Source organism: Tachyglossus aculeatus, unplaced genomic scaffold (genome assembly GCF_015852505.1).
Source record: "Tachyglossus aculeatus isolate mTacAcu1 unplaced genomic scaffold, mTacAcu1.pri scaffold_215_arrow_ctg1, whole genome shotgun sequence".
NCBI lineage: Eukaryota > Metazoa > Chordata > Mammalia > Monotremata > Tachyglossidae > Tachyglossus > Tachyglossus aculeatus.
This window is the reverse complement of record NW_024044931.1, coordinates 107,021-127,929: the sequence shown is the minus strand read 5'-3', so window position 1 is coordinate 127,929 and position 20,909 is coordinate 107,021. Positions and strand designations below refer to the sequence as shown.

The window sequence follows — 20,909 nt, the reverse complement described above, 5'->3', positions numbered from 1 at the left end:
ATGTGGACGGGAATGGTCAACAGTCGGAAGGATTTGAGCAACGGAGAGACCTGGTACTCCCTCCTTTCCCATGTCAGACAAACCACAAGTCTTCCCACGTTGACCACCCTCCTAAAATCTCATCTCCTACAACAAGCTTTCTCCAATTAATTTCTCACTCCCCAGAGCCATATCATTCCTTCAGCCAATTCCAGCACATATGGATTTATTTATTCCCTCCTGACTACTCATGTGTATATGTTGGATTACATATATATGTTCGAATAACATCCTCCCTGTCTCACAAGACCATAACTTTGGTATTATCCTCGACACATCTCCTTCATTCAGTTCACGGTGCAATGTACTGTATTAACCACTTGGAAACTTCAGTGGACGTGCTGGATCCAATTAATTTCTTTCCTGATTTCTCATTCCACCAACTGTCACTTTATTATTCCCAAGTCACCTAAGAATCTGTTTAAACATACTCACATCTTTATTCTCTATTACCTCTTCCTACCTGTAATCAATTGCAGTGTCTGCCTTTCCTGCTAGGTTACAAACTTCTTGAGGGCAGGAATTGTGTCTACCAACTCTGCTGTCCTCTCCCAAGAGCTCAGTACAGAGTTTAGCATCCAGTTGGTGCTCAATCAAACTATTGGTTGATTGATTGGTCGAGACATGTTTGTTGCCAACAAGGAGCTCCCACCTCACTGAGGAAGAGAGACTGGAAAACTAATGGTGTAGATGCAGGCAGGTCAGACTGGTTGCTCAGGTAGAACTCTAGGAAATGGGCATTTTGTCCCCATTTTACAGATTACAAATGAGGATGGAGTTTGAAGCCTTGGTATTCTAGTTTTTCTAGCCAGTGTTTGATCAAATTATTCAAACAGCAGGATTGAGGTGATTCCAATAAAAGCTTAAAATGTTTGATGTTTTATTGCAGAACCTTCGGTGTGGCCTATCCTCTTGGATCTGCACCCTTTAAGCATGTAATCATCACACACCCTCAGCATCACTGCACTAAGGTACATATCAGTAATTTATTTTTTTATATTAATGTTATTATATTAGAGAAGCAGCGTAGCTTAGTGGAAAGAGCACGGCCTTGGGCGTCAGAGGACGTGGGTTCTAATCCAGACTTTGCCACTTGTTGCTATGCGACCTTTGGCAAGCAGCTTAACTTCTCTGTGCCTCACTTACCTCATCGGTAAGATAGATATTAACACTGTGTGCCCCATGGGGGACAAACTTGTACATATCTATTCTATTCATTTTATTTTGTTAATGTGTTTGTTTTTGTTCTCTGTCTCCCCCTTCTAGACTGTGAGCTCACTGTTGGGTAGGGACTGTCTGCATATGTTGCCAACTTGTACTTCCCAAGCGCTTAGTACAGTGCTCTGCACACAGTAGGCGCTCAATAAATACGATTGATTGATTGATTACCTTGTTATCTATTCAGCGCTTAGAACACATCGCTTAGAATAGTGCTTGGAACATAGTAAGTGCTTATCAAATACAATTATTACTATTAATGTCTGTCTCCCTCTCTGGATTGTAAAATCCCTGTAGGCCGGGAACGTGTTTACCATCTCGTTGTACTGTACTCTCCCAAGAGCTTAACTCAGTAAGCACACAATAAGTGCTCAATAAATGCCATCAGTTGATTGACTGGAATACTGTGGCCCCCGTGTTGCTTGACTTCTCCTTCTCACCCTGCCTCATCACACTTCCCAGAGGAAAACGCAACCCGGGGCACCTACTGTTTTGCAGGATGTAGATGAAGTGTTCGAATTGAACATCTCTGCCCCTTTGGTCAGGTCCACCCTTTCCTGGGTGGAAAGTTTTATGGACATAAATATGCAGCTGATGTATGTGATGGAGACCACTACAATTATGGGAGAAGATGGAAAGGCCTTTCTTCACTTCTGGGCAGAGGATGGATGGAGCAGGCTAACAGTAGGGGAGACCATTTAGACCCCTGCGACAGGAGATGGACTTCTCTACCTTCTGCAGGAGGAAGAGGGGGTTTTATTCTCCTTGGTTCCCAGTGGGCACATGGGGACCGATTGTAAAACTAATGAAAGTATCTCCAGGGATGTGTCGGGAGACTCTACCGAATGGTAGATGCTTTGGTGGCTCTAACTGAACGTTTAATACTCGGACTGGAGACATATCCGGAGGGATGGGGAGCAGCCAAAGCCATTCTGAACGATTAATCCCTAGTCCAGGTAACTAAGAGGAGAGTAAGCAAGATGCAACAATGGGGATCTCCCTTCTCCCTTCTGTCAGGTCCAGAGGTGGCGAAATATTGGGCTGAGTTTCTCTGGGCTCAGTGCTCCCTGCATCTCTCCCTGAAACTCAGCTCCCTTGTAGAACCTCCACTCTCGTATCGAGATGCTCCCGTCCAGACCAAATAGGATGTCAGGTCTAGCAATTATTTACTCAACTGGCAAATAAACCATTCAATGGTATTTGTTAAGCACCGACTGCTCAAAGATCTCATGGTATTTATTGAGAGCCTAGAGAGTGCAGAACAGTCCATCCATCAATCAGATGACATTTATTGAGCACATACTGAGTGCAAAGCAATCCTTCAATCAATTTGTTTGCATTTATTGAGGGCATACCGAGGGCTAAGAAATTCATCAATCAATCAACTGGAATCTAGTGACTGTCCACTGACTGAATTCTAGGCACAGTATTAAGTGCTTGGGAGAGCACAACTAAATAAAGACACCGAGTTCCTGCTATCCAGGCATTTTCAATCAAATAGTAGAGACAGAGAGAAATGATTTCCAAAGAGTGGGAGTCAAAGTAAGAATAATGATCAGGAAAGAAGCAGAACAAATAAGAAAGTTTGGAATGCTGTTTTTTATGGTTTTTTGGTAAGTGCTTTCTATGTGCCAGACACTGTAGTAAGCGCTGGGGTACATACAAATTAATTATGTTGGACACAGTCCCTGTACCACATGGGGCTCACAGTTTTAATCTCCATTTTACAGATGAGGTAACTGAGATACAGAGATGAGAAGCGACTTCCCCAAGGTCACACAGCATACAAGTGGCAGAGCCGGGATTAAACCCAGGTCCTTCTGACTCTCAGGCTTCTGCCCTATCGACTAGGCTACACTGGTTTTCTAATGACTGCTCAAATGCCTGACAAAATAAGAATATATCACTATAATTAAATCTAATGTTTACCCATGCATACGTGCTGAAATGAGAGGAAGTAGGAATGAGATGGGGAGAGCAAGAGGATAGTAGCAAGTGTAAGAGCAATAGGATAGTAGCGAGAGGTGGTGAGCCTTTGGGTTCCCCTCCGGGGATGACCAGTGACATCAAGTGACATCAAAGATCAAGGTGCAAGCATTCACTTACCTAGGACATGGAAGGAGACTTAGAAACACACACACACACATACACACATACACACACACACTGCACCTGTGATACTCGAACAGCTTCGGCACCTCCCTGACGAGCAAAACTCGGAACCTCTCTATCATGTGGAGTGAAAAAGCAAAATTCCCTTCTAAATGGATGAGGACAGAAGGGCTGGGGTTCTAGGGGGAACCTGGCCAAGGGAGGGATTTACAGGAGGGCAGGTGTGCGGGCGCACGGAGGGCTAGAGAATGGCCAGGTCCTGTTTGTCAGGCAGCAGATGAGGCTAATGTACAGGCACCGAATCTCTGTGGTCGAAGCTTTGCGACACCTGCAGATTTTCCTATGGTATTTTATCGCAAATGACCCCTCATTTCCTGGAGGAAAACCCCACTGGGTGCACCAGGGCCATGAAGACCTGATTGACCTGCTAGTTCCGCCGAGTGTAGATGAAGGGGTTCAGCATGGGGGCAACAGAAATGTTAAGCACCGCCACCCCCTTGGTCAGTTCCACCCTGTCCTTGGCGGACAGTTTGATGTACATGAAGATACCAAATGCCAACTGCCAAATGTCATGGAGACCACGACCATGTGTGAGGAGCAGGTGGAAAAGGCCTTTCTCCTCTGCTGAGCTGAGGGCAGTCTCAGTATGGTGCAGATTATGGCTATGTAGGACGCGGTCACCAGAGCCAGGGTGACCAGAAGCGTCCTCAAGGCCAGGAGGAAAGCCATTAGCTCCACGAACCTGGTATCCGACCAGGAGAGCTGTAGCATGGGAGAAGAATCACAGATGAAGTGGTTGATGATATTGGAGGAGCAGAAATCATGATGGAGGAAAACTGGCGGAAAGACGACCAGGAACCCAGCCAGACAGTAGCAGAGGCCCAGCAGAGCTCAGAAGCCCCGGCTGATGACTGTCGTGTAGGGCAGGGGCTGACAGAGGTCGACGTAGCTGTCGTTGGACATGCGGCCAGGAGGAAGAACTCCTTCATCCCCAGAAAGATGATGAAGAACAGCTGAGTGAAGCAGTTGGAAAAGAAAATGGTTCTGTCTCCGGTGACATTGGTGACCGGGAATCTGGGAATGCTGGCAGATGTGAAGGCGACCTCCAGTAAGGAGAAACTGCGCAGGAGGAAGTACATGGGGGTGCAGAGGCGGGAGTCCCGCAAGGTGAGGGTGACGATTGTCAGATTCTCGGTGACGCTTAATTCATAGGTGAGGAAAAGGATAGAGAAGAGAGGAGCCTGCAGGTGGGGGTCATCGGTGAGCCCCACGAGGATGAACTCTGTCACCCCGGTGCCGTTTTCCGTGGTTGCTTGTTCTCGTTGAGTGGACCTGTAGATGCAGCAGAAGGGAGAGGGGAAGTGAGGGCTGGCACAGAAGCAGCCTGTGAACCAGGTGGAGAGACCAAGGAGCAGTGAACCCCTGCTCTCTCCCTTCCTTCATTCAGTCGTTCATTCATTCAATCGTATTTGTGAGGGATTATTGTGTGCAGAACACTGTACTAAGCGCTTGGGAGAGTATAATATAACAATAACTGACATACTCCCTGCCCTTCATAAGGTTACTGTCATTCACCAACACTAGCTGCAATCTACAAGTGCTGTGTCTCCCCCGTTCTAGACTGTGAGCTCGTTGTTGGGTAGGGATTGTCTCTATTTGTGGCCGAATTTCTAAGCATTTAGTACAGTGTTCTGCACACAGTAAGCGCTCAATAAATACGATTGAATGAGTGAAGCGTCCAAAGAAGAGTAGGCGGCAGTGTCTGAACTATCTACCCCATCAGCCTCTTTGCTTACCTTATTGTCCTTAATTTCAATCTCTCCTTTACCAACACTTTTCTCTGAATTAATCCCTCTCCCCTACAATCTCCCCCGCTAGACTGTTAACTCCTTGAGGACAGGGACTTTTTATGGTATTTCTTAAACAATTACTATGACACAAGCACTGTGATAAGCGCTGGGTAGATACAAGGTAATCAGGTTGGATACAGTCCATGTCCCAGTGGAGCTCATAGTCTTAATCCCCATTCTACAGATGATGTACCTGAGTACATGACTTGCCCAAGGTCACACAACAAAAAAGTGGCCGGGCCGTGATTGGACCCAGATCCTTCTGACTCCGAGGTCCGGACTCTCCTAACTTTGCTTTACTCTCCCAAAAGCTCTGAATCGTGCCCTGCACCAATTAGGTAGGTGTTTAGTCAATTCTATGGCTTGGTTGATTGACTATTTAAGAGTGGGTTCTAAATTCGTACTATTGATTAATCAATTTACTGTTTGACTGATGAGTGCACCGACAGAACATTCAGATCTATTACCTGCAGAACGGCAGGTGGAGGAAAGGGAAAGTCTTTCTTGTGTCAAGAAATGACCACACAATTTTCCCACTCTCTCCGATGGCTTTCTCGGGACTTTGACTCGGCATGCAGAGACAGAAGAGAATTTTGTGTTTCAGTCTAGTTCCACCTCTTGAACATACGGAAGCAGCCTCTACCTCACCCAACTAAAATCTCAGCGTGATGGTGATGGAGGGTCGTGGGGAATCCCAGAGGAACATCCCGCCGGTTTTCCCCAGAACTCATCCAGGACCCTGTCGACTTTTGCCTTTGGGGCCATATCAACGCTGTCGGGATCATCAGGGTGGATCATGGTTTGTCCGGATGAAAGAGTCCTACTTACTGAGCAGGGAGGTGAGAGACTCTGAAGGCCGAGAGTCAGGAGGGCTTTATCCGCTCTGTTCGCGATGGGTTCTGGGGAAAAGGGGGCGAGGAGCCACAGCTGAGCTGCGCGAAGCTGCGGGGAGCACTAATGAATCTATGCCGTTAACCACGATGGCAGACAACAGAGACTGGTGCCCTTGGGAAACAAAACGGAGAGCAGAAACAGGTGCTCAGAGCATAGAGGCGAGGCGAGGGCTGCTGGGACTCAGCCTGTAGAACCCTGGCTAATTTGTTCCCCTAGGAAGGGCAGAGACACTGGGTTTATCCTGGGGTAGGGGGTGGGGAGGGGCGTGCATCCGAGAGCCCAAATTAGCCCCAGAAAAGTTTCCAGAAAAAGATGCATGTTTTCCCTCCTTTCTCTCTCCTTCCATTTGCTCCAATGTTACGAAATGGTAGAAAGCTCCAGAGGGACGGTCTGATTTGGGTCAGAATTTTGGACTACAGTTAGCACTTCCTTTCTACGATACAATCCAGAGTATCACGAGAACATCCTCATCTCGCTATCTAGAATATCATTGGATATTTCTGTCCCTCTGATTCCACACAATCCAGTGCTGGATCTAGAAGCAGGGGAAGTGGGAATTGTCCAAAGTACTGAGATATATGGCTTGGGAGTCAGGTTACACAGATGTCCACCTCAATCGAACAATCGTTTTTTTTGAGCACTCACTGCGAGCAGAACACTGTACTAAAGGCTTGGGAGAGTACAACACAACAATATAACAGACACATTCCTTGCCCACAACGGGCTTACAGTCTGGAGAGGTAGATGGACTTTAATTTAAATAAATTCCAGGTATATACGTATGTGCTCTGCTGTGGTGCTTGGTGGGGCGTGATGTATAAAAAGAGCAAGTCAGGGTAACTCCGAAGGGACGGGGGAAAACAGGAAATGAGGGTTTAGTCAGGGAAATCCCCTTGAAGGAGATGTGCCTTCAATAAGGCTTTGAAGGTGGGAAAAGTAATTTTCTTTCGATTATGAAAACGGATGGCGTTCCAGGCCAGAGGCAGGACGTGGACGAGAGGTCAGCGGCTAGATAAGGAGAGATCAAAGTACAATGAGTACGTTGGCATTAGAAGAACAAAGTGTGTGGGCTGGGCTGTAGTACGAGAGTAATGACATGAGACATACATTCTTTTCTTTCCCTTCCTCACTCCCTACTGATTTTTCCATGGCCTCTGGGTGACTGGAGAAAGAGAGATTCATCGCTGCCCAGGATCGTTCATTACGATCTATGATCACTTCCAACAGCCCTCAAGTTTGAAGACAGGAAGGAGATATTAAATATATGTACAGTAATGACATTTGTTTTTTTCGAAGTTGAGTTCACTTTTCCTGTGAATGATATCACCATTCTCTTCGCAGAGCAGTTACTCTTTCCTGTTACAGAAACGAAGAAGGCAGCACTGTTCTGCTAACATCATGTGAGATTAACACTTGGCACTGATCAAGATTAACCTCTTCCCTCCAATTTAGACTGTAAGCCCCATGTGGGACAGGGACCTGATAAACTCGTATCTGTCCCAGGGCTTAGAACAGTGCTTTTTATTTATTAATGACTCTCTCCCCCTTCAGACTGTAAGCTCGTATTGGGCAGGGAATGTGTCTGCTTATTGTTGTATTGTATTTCCTCAAGCGCTTAGTAAAGTGCTCTGCGTACAGTAAGTGTTCTATAACTATGATTAACTGACTGACTACTTCACACATAGTAAGTCCTTATCAAATGCCAGAAGAAACGAGATAGATTACATTCCACGGGACCTAGAGGTTACTTAACCCCATTTTACCTTTTTCTGGGATCCATCATGGTGAAGGTGGGGATTGAAAAATGGTTTGGAGGAGAAGGAGTTATCTTGTCTGCCATAGGTGGAAAAGACAGTCGATTATCTAGGTTTTTGTCCCAGCTCTGTCACTGGCCTTTTGATCACCTCGGGCAAGTCATTCAAATACGAGTCACAGTCACACTCACAAAACTTACAGGTACACGACTAAAAAAGAAATGCACAAGGTAGTGAAAGTGGCTAATGGGACATCCCAACCAGGAAAGGGAGCTATCAATCAAGGAAGGCTTCCTGAAGGAAGTAGCATTTGGCTTTGAAGCAAGGTTCTGAAGTGTTCTGGCTAAGGGAAGAGGGCAGAGTGCTTCCTGGAGCGGGAAGGGAGTAGGATATGGAATATTGCAGGATCGCCAGCGAGGTCCATTTGGAAGGTTTGCTTGGGAGGAGGAAAGGCCACAGTCTGGGTAGGAGGCTTGGGAGAAGAGAATAGATTGGTATCGGGAAGATTGCAGGATGACAGTCCAAAAGCCAACAGAGAGGATCTCTCATTTGATGTGAGTAGAAATTGGTTGGTAAGACACATGTGACAAATTCTCAGCCCACGAGGAGGTTCCACTCTAATGGGCGATATAGAAATCAAGTATATTTAAAAATAGAGTGATCAGAACAAGTTACTGAGTGCTCAGGGAGATTCCCCGCTCAACCACTTGCCTGCTGTGTGACCTTGGACAAGTCACTTCACTTCTCTGTGCCTCGGTTACCTCATCTGTAAAACGAGGAGTAAGACTGTGAGCCCCATGTGGGACAGGGACTGTGTCCAACCCGACTACCTTGTATCTACCCAGCGCTTAGAACTATGTCTGGCACATAGTAAGCGCTTAACAAATACTATAATAATAATTAATTAATATTCATTCATTTATTCATTCTATTATTTCTGTTATTACGTATACTGCTCCTATCACTACTATATCTACTATGACTACTTCTATTAGTGTTATCATTTCTGCTACCACTACTGCTGCTTTGCTATTATTACTTTTTTTGCTGCTACAATTATCAATCAATCAAACACTCAGTCAATGACATATACTGAACGCTTCCTTTTCATTCATTCATTCACTCGTACTTATTGAGCGCTTACCGTATGCAGAGCACTGTACTAAGCTCTTGGGAAGTACAAGTTGGCAACATATAGAGACGGTTCCGACCCAACAGCGGGCTCACAGTCTAGAAGGGGGAGACAGACAACAAAGCAAAACATATTAACAAAATAAAACAAATAGAATAAATATGTACAAGTCAAATAAATACAGTAATAGAGTAATAAATATGTGCAAACATATATACATATATATGTTTATGCAGGTGCTGTGTGGAGGGGAAGAAGGTAAGGCGGGGGGGTGGGGAGGGGGAGGAGGGGGAGAGGAAGGAGGGGGTCAGTTTGGGAAGGCCTCCTGGAGGAGGTGAGCTCTCAGTAGGGCTTTGAAGGAAGGAAGAGAGCTAGTTTGGCGGATTTGCGGAGGCAGGGCATTCCGGGCCAGGGGGAGGACGTGGGCCGGGGGTCGACAGCGGGACAGGCGAGAACGAGGCACGGTTAGGGGATTAGCGGCAGAGGAGTGGAAGGTGCGGGCTGGGCTGAAGAAGGAGAGAAGGGAGGTGAGGTACGAGGGGGCGAGGTGATGGAGAGCCTTTAAGGCAAGAGTGAGGAGTTTTTGCCTGATGCGTAGGTTGATTGGTAGCCACTGGAGATTTTTGAGGAGGGGAGTAACATACCCAGAGCGTTTCTGCACAAAAACGATCCGGGCAGCGGCGTGAACTATGGATTTATGTGGGGAGAGACACGAGGATGGGAGATTGGAGAGGAGGCTGATGTAGTAATCCAGTCGGGACAGGATGAGAGATTGAACGAGCAGGGTAACAGTTTGGATGTAGAGGAAAGGGCGGATCTTGGCGATGTTGCGAAGGTGAGACCGGCAGGTTTTGGTGACGGATTGGATGTGAGGGGTGAACGAGAGAGCGGAGTCGAGGATGACACCAAGGTTGCGGGCTTGTGAGACAGAAAGGATGGTGGGTGCCGTCAACAGTGATGGCAAAGTCAGGGAGAGGGCAGGGTTTGGGAGGGAAGATAAGGAATTCAGTCTTGTACATGTTGAGTTTTAGATGGCGGACAGATATCCAGATGGAGATGTCCTGTAAGCAGGAGGAGATACGAGCCTGTAGGGAGGGAGAGAGAGCAGGGTCAGGGATGTAGATTTGGGTGTCATCAGCGTAGAGATGATAGTTGAAGCCGTGGGAGCGAATGAGTTCACCAAGGGAGTGAGAGTAGATAGAGAACAGAAGGGGACCAAGAACTGACCCTTGAGGAACCCCTACAGTAAGGGGATGGGAAGGGGAGGAGGAGCCTACAAGAGAGACTGAGAATGAACGGCCGGAAAGATTAGAGGAGAACCAGGAGAGGGCAGAGTCTGTGAAGCCAAGGTTGGGTAGAGTGCTGAGGAGAAGGGGGTGGTCCACAGTGTCAAAGGCAGCTGAGAGGTCGAGAAGGATTAGAGGATACAGTAGGAGCCGTTGGATTGGGCAGGAAGTTGGTCATACCTTTGAGAGTGTAGTTTCCGTGGAATGTAGGGAACGGAAGCCAGATTGGAGGGGGTCGTGGAGAGAGTTGGCATTGAGGAAATCGAGGGACCTCGTTTAGACGACTCGTTCAAGGAGTTTGGAAAGGAATGATAGGAGGGAGATAGGGCGATAACTAGAAGGTGACGTGGGGTCAAGAGAGCAAAGCACTGTACAATGCACTTGGGAGAGTACAACACAGTAGAGTAGGTTCTCATGAGCCTTGCCTACAAGGAATTTAAAGAGGGAGAGAGACGTTAAGATTATCTACAGATGGTTATGTATCGAAGTGCTTATGGTGTTAGGATCCAATTCTGTAGGTGACACAGAAGTGAGGGCTAAGTCAGGAGAGGGTTTTTGGAGGAGATACGATTTAGTAGGGCTTTGAAGGCACAACTCCTCCAAGAGGCCTTCCCTGGCTAAGCCCTCCTTTCCACTTCTCCCAGTCCTTTCCAATTCTCCCTGACTTGCTCCCTTTACCCACCCCCATCGAAGACTCACAGCGTTCATGGAAAGATCAATTATGTATTTATTTATATCGAAGTGTGCCTCCCCCCCCAGATTGTAAACTCTTTGTGGGCAGGGAATGTGTCTGTTTATTTTTATATTGTACTCTCTCAAGACTTAATACAGTGCTCTGCACACAGTAAACACTCATTAAATTCGATTTAATGAATGAATGAAGTGGGGGTTGTGGTGGCCTGTCAGACTCCTTGAACGAGTTGTCTACACGCGCTGCCTAGAATTCCTCAACAACAACTCTCTCCTCGATCCCCTCCAGTCTGGCTTCCATCTCCTACATTCAACGGAAACTGCCCTCTCAAAGGTCACCAATGACCTCCTGCTTGCCAAATCCAACGGCTCATACTCTGTCCTAATCCTCCTCGACCTCTCAGCTGCCTTCGACACTGTGGACCAACCCCTTCTCCTCAACACGCTATCTGACCTTGGCTTCACAGACTCCGTCCTCTCCTGGTTCTCCTCTTATCTCTCCGGTCGTTCATTCTCAGTCTCTTTAGCAGGCTCCTCCTCCCCCTCCCATCCTTTTACTGTGGAGGTTCCCCAAGGTTCAGTGCTTGGTCCCCTTCTGTTCTCGATCTACACGCACTCCCTTGGTGACCTCATTCGCTCCCACGGCTTCAACTATCATCTCTACGCTGATGACACCCAGATCTACATCTCTGCCCCTGCTCTCTCCCCCTCTCTCCAGGCTCGCATCTCCTCCTGCCTTCAGTACATTTCCATCTGGATGTCTGCCCGCCACCTAAAACTCAACATGTCCAAGACTGAACTCCTTGTCTTCCCTCCCAAACCCTGCCCTCTCCCTGACTTTCCCATCTCTGTTGACGGCACTACCATCCTTCCCGTCTCACAAGCCCGCAACCTTGGTGTCATTCTCGACTCCGCTCTCTCATTCACCCCTCACATCCATGCCGTCACCACATCCTGCCGCTCTCAGCTCCACAACATTGCCAAGATCCGCCCTTTCCTCTCCATCAATACCGCTATCCTGCTCATTCAAGCTCTCATCCTATCCCGTCTGGACTACTGCATCAGCCTTATCTCTGATCTCCCATACTCGTGTCTCTCTCCACTTCAATCCATACTTCATGCTGCTGCCCGGATTATTTTTGTCCAGAAACGCTCTGGGCATATTACTCCCCTCCTCAAAAATCTTCAGTGGCTACCAATCAATCTGCGCATCAGGCAGAAACTCCTCACCCTGAGCTTCAAGGCTCTCCATCACCTCGCCCCCTCCTACCTCACCTCCCTTCTCTCCTTCTACAGCCCACTCCGCACCCTCCGCTCCTCTGCTGCTAATCTCCTCACCGTACCTCGTTCTCGCCTGTCCCGCCATCAACCCCCGGCCCACGTCATCCCCCGGGCCTGGAATGCCCTCCCTCTGCCCATCCGCCAAGCTAGCTCTCTTCCTCCCTTCAAGGCCCTACTGAGAGCTCACCTCCTCCAGGAGGCCTTCCCAGACTGAGCCCCTTCCTTCCTCTCCCCCTCGTCCCCCTCTCCACCCCCCATCTTACCTCCTTCCCTTCCCCACAGCACCTGTATATATGTTTATATGTTTGTTCATATTTATTACTCTATTTATTTATTTATTGTACTTGTACATATCTATTCTATTTATTTTATTTTGTTAGCATGTTTGTTTTTGTTCTCTGTCTCCCCCTTCTAGACTGTGAGCCCACTTTTGGGTAGGGACTGTCTCTATATGTTGCCAACTTGTACTTCCGAAGCGCTTAGTACAGTGCTCTGCACACAGTAAGCTCTCAATAAATACGATTTATTGATTGATTGATTGACAGAAACTCTGTCCAACCCGATTTGCTTGTATCCACCCCAGCGCTTAGTATAGTGCCTGACACATAGTAAGCACTTAATAAATACCACAATTATTATTCTACTACTCATACGATCTACACTACACTTTAGAACTACAACTAGTTCTAAAGGTGTTGCCGAAAGGGATGGGGCAAGTCTAGTGTACAAAGTGGTGAGCGGATCAGACTTGGGAGTGGAAACAGAAAAAGATGATGAGGAAGGAAGACCTGAGGGGGAGGTGTCAGTCCATCCTCACCAAGGAAAGCTTTGGCCATTTAATTTCGTTTTCTGTTACAGAATCACAAACAAGTATCAAAGCCTCTTATTTTTTCTTAAAGAAAATCACCTTCTTGGCTACATCATCATCATCATCAATCGTATTTATTGAGCGCTTACTATGTGCAGAGCACTGTACTAAGCGCTGCGGAAGTGCAAATTGGCAACATTTGGAGATGTCCTGAAGGCAGGAGGAGATGCGAGCCTGGAGAGAGGGGGAGAGAGCAGGGGCAGAGATGTAGATCTGGGTGTCATCAGCGTAGAGATGATAGTTGAAGCCGTGGGAGCGAATGAGGTCACCAAGGGAGTGCGTGTAGATCGAGAACAGAAGGGGACCAAGAACTGACCCTTGGGGAACCCCCACAGTAAGAGGATGGGAGGGGGAGGAGGAGCCTGCAAAAGAGACTGAGAAAGAACGACCGGAGAGGTAAGAGGAGAACCAGGAGAGGACGGAGTCTGTGAAGCTGCTCCACCTGCTGGTTTCGTAGCGTGTAGATAAAGGGGTTCAGCATGGGGACCACGGAGGTATTTAGCACTGCCACTCTCTTGTTGAAGTCTAAACCTTCCTTGGGGGATGGCCTGATGCAAATGAATATACAGCTTCCATAAGCGAGGGAGATGACGATCATGTGAGAGGAGCAGGTGGAAAAGGCTTTTTTTCTTTGCTGGGTGGAGGGCAGTCTCAGGATGATGCGGATGATGGCCGTGTAGGACACAGCAACTAGTGCCAGAGTGACCAGGAGTGTCCCAGCTGCAAATATAGAATTCATCTTCTCTAATAATTGCGTGTCAGTGCACGAAATTTCCAGCATGGGGGCAGTGTCACAGGTGAAATGGTTGATGACGTTTGAGTCACAGAAGTCCAGTTGGAGACCCAGGATTAGGCCCGGAAAGATGATCAGGAAGCCGACCAGCCAGGAGCAGAGGACCAGCAGGGTGCAGACTCTCCAGCTCTTGATGGTCAAGTAGAGCAGCGGCTGGCAAATGGCGACATAGCGGTCATAGGACATGGCGGCCAGGAGCAAAAACTCCGTCGTCCCCAGGAAGATGAAGAAGAACAACTGAATGACACGAACATTATAGGAAAGGGTCCTGTCCCCGGTCGAAATACCCACCAGCAGTTTGGGAATGGTGACCGACGTAAATGAAATTTCTAGGAAGGAGAAATTCTGGAGGAAAAAGTACATTGGCGTGCAGAGTCCAGTAGGGTGAGAGTGAGGATCAATCAATCAATCGTATTTATTGAGCGCTTACTGTGTGTAGAGCACTGTACTAAGCGCTTGGGAAGTACAAGTTGGCATCATATAGAGAGAGTCCCTACCCAACAGAGGGCTCACAGTCTAGAAGGGGGAGACAGAGAACAAAAACAAACATATTAACAAAATGAAATAGAATAGATATGTACAAGTAAAATAAATAAATAAATAAATAGAGTAATAAATATGTACAAACATATATACATATATACAGGTGCTGTGTGGAAGGCAAGGAGGTAAGATGGGGGAGATGGAGAAGGGGGCGAGGAGGAGAGGAAGGAGGGGGCTCAGTCTGGGAAGGCCTCCTGGAGGAGGTGAGCTCTCAGTAGGGCCTTGAAGGGAGGATGAGAGCTAGCTTGGCGGATGGGCAGAGGGAGGGCATTCCAGGCCCGGGGGATGAGGTGGGCCGGGGGTCGACGGCGGGATAGGTGAGAACGAGGCACGGTGAGGAGAGTAGTGGCAGAGGAGTGGAGGGTGCGGTCTGGGCTGTAGGAGAGAAGGGAGGTGAGGTAGGAGGGGGCGAGGTGATGGAGAGCCTTGAAGCCGAGGGTGAGGAGTTTCTGCCTGATGCGCAGATTGATTGGTAGCCACTGGAGATTTTTGAGGAGGGGAGTAACATGCCCAGAGCGTTTCTGGACAAACACAATCCGGGCAGCAGCATGAAGTATGGATTGAAGTGGGGAGAGACACGAGGATGGGAGATCAGAGAGAAGGCTGATCCAGTAGTCCAGACGGGATAGGATGAGAGCTTGATCGAGGATGGTCAGGTTCCCAGTGGTGTTCAACAGGTAACTGAGTAGCAGGAATAAAAAGATGACCATCTTCTAGTCTGGAGTGTGTGTCAGCCCTAGAAGGATGAACTCGGTCACTGAGGTCTGATTTTTCATCGCTGACTCTGGATTTCCTCCGGGGTCACAACTGAGGATGAGAAAGGAAGCAGACGTGAAGTTGGTCAGGGAAGTTTTCTGTTTATTGTTATATTATTCTCTTCCAAGCGCTTAATACAGCGCTCTGAAAAAGGAAAACGCTCAATAAATACGATTAAATGAAGAGAGAGGCTAAAAAGGGAAACTCAAAGAAAGCAGTTGGAATGCTTCTATTTCTCTCATTGGACCGAATCATTACCATCGCTCTGGCTGTCTTTATTAAACCAATCCTCATCAGCTTTAATTGGGCACCTTTTCTGTACACACGCTCTCATAGGCTCCTAGGAAGTAAAATCAATCAGTCGGTGGTATTTATTGAGTGCTTACTGCATACAGAGCACAACAATAGACTACAGACCCCACCTGTGGGGAGTTTACAATCTAATGGGAGAGATCAGCAATAAAAATTAGCTATCGAGGAATTCACACGGATTTTTGAACCCAGGTTCAGGGAAGTCATCAGTCACGTCAGCCATCTCCAGGTAGAGGTGGGGCTAGAATCCAGGTATCCAAGAGCTGAGAACCATCAAATGTATCCCTAGCAGGGCTCCAGGCGAGGATATGCCTGGTGAAAAGGAAACATTTGTCAGGGGCAACAGATCACCTGAGGCACGGGCCAATACCAAATCCTCAGAGATCGATCCAGCCAGCAAAAATACTAATCCAGCTGATTCCTTTCCAACTGCCGCTATCTCCTTCCCCGACCAAATCAGAAAGGTCAGATGTGGGACAGGAAAAAACAGCAGAGATCAGATTTCGGGAGGACCGAGGTACTTAAGGAGGAACGTGTACTTACTTTTCTGACACTCTCGATGGTTTTGGTCAGAGTTTTCCCCCTGAATATTCGGTTTGTTCGTTTGAAAATCCGAATCGACCTTCTCCCTATTCTCAAGAAGAATTGTATTCCATTTAAACAGCCCAAATCTCTTCCCATTTTTGTGGTGCCCTGCCAGGCAGGACAGAATTTCCCTTATCTTCGTCCTTCTGCTGCTGCTACTTCCATCGGTTTGCGGAGGGGAGAGGAGTCGGGGTACTGGGGGACACCCTTCCTGGCAGCCTACCAGCGGGGATGGAGAAACGTATGTTCTAGAGGGAAGGAAAGACAGGATAACTGAGACTGGAAAAAGCAAGCTGCTTCCTAACAGTCACAGAAAGGAGATTTGACATTATTCCTTTCTCCCCCAGCCCTTATTTTACAGGGACAAAATTCAGCCCCTTTACGAGTTCTTCTCAATGTAGATGGGGAGGGCTTTTTAAATAACAAAGGAGACATTCCCTGGAGATGCTTATAGCAAGGAACTAATGAACTCGGCTCTCAATCCCCCCGAGGAAAGAATTTTAATTTGCCAGGGTAAGCCTCGAAGAAGAAGTGATGGGGATCTTGAAGGGTTCTTTCCTGGAGCTGGGGTAGGCTTCACTCATCACCTAGTGGTCCCCGGTCCCTGGACTACCCGCGGGGCAAAAGTGGCCACTGTACCTCTAGCCGTATTGGGGCTCTCCTGTAGCAGCTGCTGCTGTTGCTCTTTTTTATTCTCCGGCTGTTCTCAAGAAAGTGGAAAATATCCTTCCGGCCCCTAGTCCTACTTCATTCTTTCAATCGTATTTCATTCGATCATATTTATTGAATACAGAGCACAGTACTAAGCGCTTGGGAGAGTACACTATACCAATAAAAAGATATATTCCCTGCCCACAGCGAGCTTAAAGTCTGGGGAGGGAGAAAGACATAAATATAAATAAACGAAATTACAGATATGTACATATGTGCTGTGGGGCTGGTACGGGAGAAATAAATAAAGGAAGCAAGTCAGGGCGAGGCAGAAGGGTGTGGGAAAAGAGGAAACGAGGGTTTAGTCAGGGAACGCCACCGTTTGACACACTCAGCGATGCCTGACCACATCGGGAAAGCTCAGGGGTGTCTGCAGATGATGAGATCTTGGACATCTGTAATTCATCGAACAACATATCTGTAACTTATTCATTTATACTAATGTCTTTCACCTCTTCTAGACTGTAAGCTCGTTGTGCTCAGGGAATGTGCCTGTTATATTGTTATATTGCAGTCTTCCAAGCGTTTAAGACATGCTCTGCACACAGTAAGTGCTCAATAAATATGGTTGACTGGAGATGTTCTGTTCGGTGACTGCAAGTGGCAACTGCTCTCCCTGCCAGCTCTTTGACAATGCAGACTGCAGGACAGTAGGGACGAGGGGCCGAGGTGGGGGGAGGGGGCGTGGGACTGTGAAGGCTCAGTGCATTGCAATCACCACTGTGGCACACAGTAGCTGCTCGATTGTCTATGATCTATAACGGGAATTGTCTTCTCTGCTATTTTATTATTATTATAATTATTATTAATATTGTATTTGTTGATCGATTACTATGTGTCTGGCACTGTACTAAATGCTAGGGTGGATACAAGCAAATTGGGTTGAACACAGTCCCTGTCCCAAGTGGGGCTCACAGTCTCAATCCCCATTTTCCAGATGAGGAAACTGAGGCCCAGAGAAGTGAAGTGACTTGCCCAAGGTCACACAGCAAACAGATGGTGGAGCTGGGATTAAAACACTTGACCCTCTGACTCCCAAGCCTGTGCCCTATTCCTTACACCATGCCCCTTCCAAGAAAGTGAGATCGTTGAGGGCAGGGAACGTTTTCATACTCATCATCCCCACTTATATCAACACCTCTATACTCAGTGGCTTCCTGCTACCTGAAATCTTTTAGATTGTAAGCTCTTTGAGGACATGGATCTCTTCCCTAGCATGGTGTAGTTTAGAAAGCACGGGCCTGGGAGTCAGAAGGTCATGGGTTCTAATTACGACTCTGCCACTTGTCTGCTGTATGGCCTTGGATAAATTACTTCACTCATCTGTGCCTCAGTCCCCTCATCTGGAAAATGACTGTAAGCCCCCTGCAGGACAGAGACTGTGATCAGCTCGATTTGCTTGTATCCACCCCAGCGTTTAGTACAGTGCCTATCACATAGTAAGAGCTTAACAGATACCACAATTATCATTATTATTATTACTAATTCTACTGTTCTTTTCCAAGTACTAAGTACTTAAACATAGTAAGTATTCAATAAATACTATTGATTGTTTGATTACTAATTCTTGAATATTCTCCCAACTGTTTAGGAGTGCTCAATAAATAATAATAATTGTTAGACAGTGAGCTCCTTAAGGGCAAGTATCATCTCTACTGACTCTACTGTACTCTTCCAAGAACTAATTCAGAGCCCTGCAAACAATAAGTACGCAGTCAATTCTATTGGCTGAATGATTACTTTATGGTTCTATTACTCTGATTCTGGGGGATATAGGAAAGCTTCGTGCTTCACTGTCACACGTGGGTGTGAGAACAGGGCTGAGATCACTGCTCTCACCCTCAAAGTGTCGAAATTGAAGTATTGGAGGCAAACGTGCTACAAACACCTGGTAGGTACTAGGACTTGGGAGTTGCTTAATCAATCAATACTATTGACTGGAAAATCTGGACATTCATTCATTCATTCAATAGTATTTATTGAGCGCTTACTCTGTGCAGAGCATTGTAGCCAGCGCTTGTGGCGGCCAGGAAGAAGAACTCGGTCTTCTCCGGCAGGATACAGAAGAACAACTGTGTTACACAACTATCGTAAGAAATGGTCCTGTCCCCAGTGGTGTTTGCATCTAGGAATCTGGGAATGCAGGAGGACATAAAGATCTCCAGGAAGGAGAAAATGTGCAGGAAGAAGTACATGGGAGGTCAGAGACAGGAGTCAAGAAGAGAGAAGGTGACGATGGTCAGGTTTCAGGTGAAGTTCACTTCTGGTGAAGTTCAGAGCATAGGTAAAGAGGAGAAAGTGGACAGATCAGAATACATTGCTGAGGGTCATATCTGCTCTAAAATAATTCATTCATTCATTTAACCAATTAAATCAATCAATTGAGCGCTTACTGTGTGCAGAAGTATAGGTATAGGTTTGCAACACGTAGAGACGGTCCCTACCCAATAACGGGCTCACAGTCTAGAAGGGGGAGACAGAGAACAAAACAAAACATGTAGACAGGTGTCAAAATCGTCAGAACAAATAGAATTAAGGCTATATGCACATCATTAACAAAATAAGTAGAATAGTAAATATATACAAGTAAAATAAATAGTGCAAAAGATCTATACAAATATATATATATACAAGTGCTGTTGGGTGGGGAAGAAGGTAGGGTGGGGGGGATTCATTCATTCATTCAATTGTATTTATAGAGCGCTTACTGTGTGCAGAGCACTGTACTAAGCGCTTGGGAGGTACAAGTTGGCAACATATAGAGACGGTCCCTACCCAACAGCGGGCTCATAGTCTAGAAAGGGGAGACAGAGAACAAAACAAAACATATTAAAAACATAAAATAAATAGAATAAATATGTACAAGTAAAATAAATCAACATCTACACTCAGCTTGGTGTACTGTCTAGATCCCGGGCCTGGGAGCCAGAAGGACCTGGGTTCTAATCCTGCCTCTGCCACTTGTCTCCTGGGTGATTCTGGGCAAGTCACTTCCCTTCTCTATGCCTCAGTTCCCTCATATGTAAAACGGGGGTTGAGACTGTGAGCCCCATGTGGTACAGGGACTGTGTCCAACCCGACTGGCTTGGATCCACCGCAGCACTTAGTACAGTGCTCAGCACATAGTAAGCGCTTAACAAACACCATTATTATTATTATTATTATTATTATTATTATTATTATTATTCTCTGCCTCATTTCCCTCATCTGCAAAACGGGGGTTGACACTGTGAGCCCCACGTGGGACAGGGACTGTGTCCAACCCAATCAATCAATCAATCAATCAATCAATCGTATTTATTGAGGGCTTCCTGTGTGCAGAGCACTGTACTAAGCACTTAGGAAGCACAAGTTGGCAACATATAGAGACGGTCCCTACCCAACAGTGGGCTCACAGTCTAGAAAGGGGGAACAGAGAACAAAACAAAACATATCAACAAAATAAAATAAATAGAATAGATATGTACAAGTAAAATAAATGAATAGAGTAATAAATACGTACAAACATATATGCATATATACAGGTGCTGTGGGGAAGGGAAGGAGGTAAGGCGGGGGGTGGAGAGTGGGAGGAGGGGGAGAGGAAGGAGGGGCCTCAGTCTGGGAAGGCCTCCTGGAAGAGGTGAGCTCTCAGTAGGGCCTTGAAGGGAGGAAGAGACCTAGCTTGGCGGATGGGCAGAGGGAGGGCATTCCAGGCCAGGGGGATGACGTGGGCCAGGGGTCGATGGCGGGACAGGCGAGAACGAGGCACGGTGAGGAGATTAGCGGCAGAGGAGTGGAGGGTGCAGGCTGGGCTGTAGAAGGAGAGATGGGAGGTGAGGTAGGAGGGGGCGAGGTGATGGTGAGCCTTGAAGCCAAGGGTGAGGAGTTTCTGCCTGATGCGTAGGTTGATTGGTAGCCACTGGAGATTTCTGAGGAGGGGAGTAACATGCCCAGAGCGTTTCTGGACAATGACAATCCGGGCAGCGGCGTGAATAGGGTTAGACTGGCTTGTACAACCCGATTGGCTTGTATCTGCCCCAGCCCTTCGCACAATGCCTGGAACATAGTAACCGCTTAACAAGCACAATCATTATTATCATCTT

At 47.0% G+C, this 20,909-nt stretch overlaps 1 pseudogene; it reads right to left on the bottom strand.

Annotated features, from left to right (window-relative positions):
• Positions 1-13,139: 13,139 nt before the first annotated feature.
• Positions 13,140-15,236, bottom strand: LOC119923666 (annotated as a pseudogene).
• Between the last annotated feature and the right edge of the window lie 5,673 nt (positions 15,237-20,909).